The 3649-nt window shown below is 35.7% G+C and overlaps 1 long non-coding RNA gene across 5 annotated transcripts; it reads right to left on the bottom strand.

The window, feature by feature from the left end:
• Nucleotides 1-751: 751 nt before the first annotated feature.
• Nucleotides 752-3410, bottom strand: LOC110898907. Of its 5 annotated transcripts, none has more exons than XR_002569752.2 (6): nt 3169-3409; nt 2922-3057; nt 2723-2843; nt 1580-2288; nt 1390-1498; nt 752-1000 (listed from the first exon to the last, which is right to left on the bottom strand). It is a non-coding gene; the product is annotated as an uncharacterized LOC110898907 (long non-coding RNA). The 5 variants fall into 5 exon arrangements; XR_002569754.2 differs by having other exon boundaries at nt 2104-2288; nt 3169-3408; XR_002569755.2 differs by having other exon boundaries at nt 752-994; nt 1390-2288; nt 3169-3410.
• Between the last annotated feature and the right edge of the window lie 239 nt (nt 3411-3649).

Below are 3649 nucleotides of genomic sequence, written 5' to 3'. Positions count from 1 at the left end.
CAAGTGAATAAAGCTAACTTCATATCAATTTACAAAAAAAATTAATAAGATTTATATGTTTTTTTTCTTTTTTCTTATTAGGGTGGAAGGTGGTCATAATACTCCTTCACCCATCACCATCGTATTATCACAACCAATTACAATTTGACACCTTATTTCATCACATTTCACTCGTCATACTTGCTGTCATATGTTTTTTAATTAAAATAAGAGTGAATTTCAAGGATTGTCCTTTATCTTTATACCAATTTTCAGGCGATGTCCTTTATGTTCAAAATTGACGAGTTTTGTCCTTTATGTTTTCAAATCATACACGTTTTGTCCTTTAGACCTAACCCAGTTAGTTTTTTCAGTTAAATTTGGTCATGTTTTTTGCACAAGAGGGCATTTTTGTCAATTCAAATTTGGTATCTTCCACCCATCACCGCCTGCAACACATGACCAAATTTGAATTGACAAAAATGCCCTCATATGCAAAGCACGTGACCAAATTTAACTGAAAAAACTAACCGGGTTAGGCCTAAAGGACAAAACGTGTATGATTTGAAAACATAAAGGACAAAGCTCGTCAACTTTGAACGTAAAGGACAGCGCCTGAAAATGGATATAAAGATAAAGGACAATCATTGAAATTCACTCTTAAAATAAAATATGAAAGACAAATAAAATATAATATGATATATAATATAATATAACTAGATGGAACTCCCCCGCCGCGTTGCGGCCGGGGCTTACAAATTAAAGCGCAATGGAAGCCCAATGTTGGATAGCATTAAACATTAACCATGTCAAACCTTTTACATTTCAAAAATTAAAAAACATCAATCAAGTTGAATTACAAAAACATACAGGTATATTTCATGAGTAAAACAACATGCTAGAGATCAGTAATGTATCAGTCAAAACCACCACACCGGTGTTATCCTGGGCAGAAACTTGCCGGAGAACAAAACTTAACCGAAGCTTCATCGGAAACTGAAGGGTCGCCAGAACTCTATTCCTTAAATTACAACAAAACACTTATCAAATTCTTAGGCTTTATATAAAAGTAATCACAACTCAAAAGTTAATAACAACATATTGCCATGATGCATAATTATCATATTAGAAATCTCAAGCAATCAATTCTAATTTTTTAGGCAAAAACACAAAGTTATAACTAAAGCCCAGTTTGAGTGATCTTTTAACAGTTGGATCAGTTTCATCCAAGTATTTGTTTTACCCAACGTAGACATTTGTGTTGATACATGCTTTAGCCAATTGAGCTATAATTTGCTATATACATATTCTTTTTACCAAATTTACCAATTTAAATAAATCATCTTTAACTTGAGATGATTGTTGCTTTCCCAATTCTAAGGGTTGAATCATGTCCAACCGTTTTCATACCTGGTCTGGTAGCGATGCAAACATAGGCGTCAATTTGATAATATGGCAAAACTGCTACTTGGATGTAGTTTCTATCATTCTTTCCTGCAAGTTCTTGGATCACGTCTCCCTGCAATTATAGCAGATATTAGCTGTTTTTTAAGTTAAAGAATGAGAGTTATACATGGATATATAACAGTTGCATCTTTACCACATCTTTTGATGATAGTACATGATCAGAAATCTTGTTTCATGAACTTTGTTGGGCACCCCTGACCATAGTCACAGGAAACGCTAAAAGACCCGCGTATCGCGTACCAGATCAGTCGTACCAAATCGTGGTACAGAGTCGTCCCAATCGCCTCTGGTACGTGTACGGATCGCTAAATTGGAACGTTCCCGATTGTGTACTATAATAGTGTTCCAATCGGTAAATACACGTTTTTAATTAATCCGAAACGTGTTTCCGTTTGTACTGGCCGGTGTTCCGCTATGGCCAGATTCATGTACCGGAATTTGAAAAGCTATTAACTTTTTCCCGCTTTTTATATAACAGAGGTAAGTGAACAATTTTTCCCCGCCATTAACTTTTCACACTACAATTAACACACGTTAATTATTACCCATCCCATGTTAACTATAAATACCTGCTGTAACAATCAATCTAGCACACAATATATATGATATGTGTACCAGACTACAGTGTTACGCCATAGGATACATCGTACCACGTACCGAATTTGCGTTCCCAAATGAGCTTACTCCCCAACGTACCGATTTTTAGAAAGGCCCGAATTGTGTACCGGTTTTCGTACCGTGTATCGGAGCGTATCGTGTTCCATGTGACTATGCCCCTGGCAAATTTCTTCTAGAACATGATTCTACCGCACCTGAGATTTTATCGCGGATATCCTGACCCGCTGCACAAAATAAGCAATCTTGAAAAATACAGAAATACCTACAAGCCCAAAGTAGTAGCCTGACCCGCTAACTTTCCGATAAACATAAAACAATGATAATTCTTTTTAGTGGTTAAGTATGCTATTGACATATAAAAAAGTTTGCATTATCGTTTCCAGTTAATCTCCGAAGAGGTAAAGGCACTAATGTTGAAGACATTTTGACTGTAATCTTCATATCATCAGCTACAGTGGCAGAGTAATTTATAATCACCATCAAATTCAGTAGCTACCTCCTTATATTCACAATCTATAAATTATATACTTCAAGCATTTCAAACATATGTTTCTCGAAATGTCAATTCCTTATTGACTCCAAAATAAATGATATTGATCAACTATAAAAGGTCTTGCATACATATATATAAACATATACTTTAAGGTTGTTTTTCCACCTTTAATTGTATCAAAACACAAAACTTGTCCATCCCGCCTACTTTAATAACTCTTAACTAACTTGAATGAACTTGCACCCTTCGTTGTACATCATGCCCATCATCCCAAAAGCTATCATTTCTAAAAAAAAATAGAACAAATCATGTCATATTATCTAACAATCAATTCATTCCAAAAAAAAATCATCAAATTAAGCACCTGAATGTCGCTTCATCAACATTGCTGGCATAAGCCCTTCCAGCTATAAGAAAGCATTGATGAAGAGTGAAGAAGACGCGTGTACAATAGGCAAGCAAAACAAAACACGTAGCCCATAAATCAAATAAGGTTGTACCTACAACAACACATAGCACATACACACCAAAAATAGTTTGCAAAATTCAATCAGAAATCAGTGTAAGAACACAACTAACTGGCTAAACTTGTATTCAATTTTGATTCTTACTGGTGGAGAAAATGTGAAACAAAACCAAATCAAGATTGCCGAATTCTGCTGAAAAAACATTCTTCTCTTGCTGGAACCGGAGCTTGCGACGTCAACCACAGTCGCCACCGTCGTTGTGTTTGTGGCGGAACCCTAACGCCGCCGCCGTGTCTCTTTCCTGCCTCTCTCTCTCTTTCTACCGTAATTTCTTTCTCTCTCTCTTGGTTATACAAAACCCTAGAGCAAATACTATGTTTTGAAATGAAACTTGGCTTAAAGGGGTTGGTAGACAAAGAGACAAAACAATGTACAACCTGCTAAGCTAACCTTACAACTAAATAAAGCATGATACACAAGTAAAGCCAAGAGTACAAGAGTGATATGCCTAAAGATGTTGCAAATTAGAGTATATATAAATATAAAATATGTGCGCTCATAAAACACAATTTTAATTACGTGGGCTCACAAAACACAATCCACAACATCATGCCGCGACAACCAT

Source organism: Helianthus annuus, chromosome 13 (assembly GCF_002127325.2).
Source record: "Helianthus annuus cultivar XRQ/B chromosome 13, HanXRQr2.0-SUNRISE, whole genome shotgun sequence".
Classification (NCBI taxonomy): Eukaryota; Viridiplantae; Streptophyta; class Magnoliopsida; order Asterales; family Asteraceae; genus Helianthus; species Helianthus annuus.
This window is presented reverse-complemented; position numbering and strand designations above follow the sequence as displayed.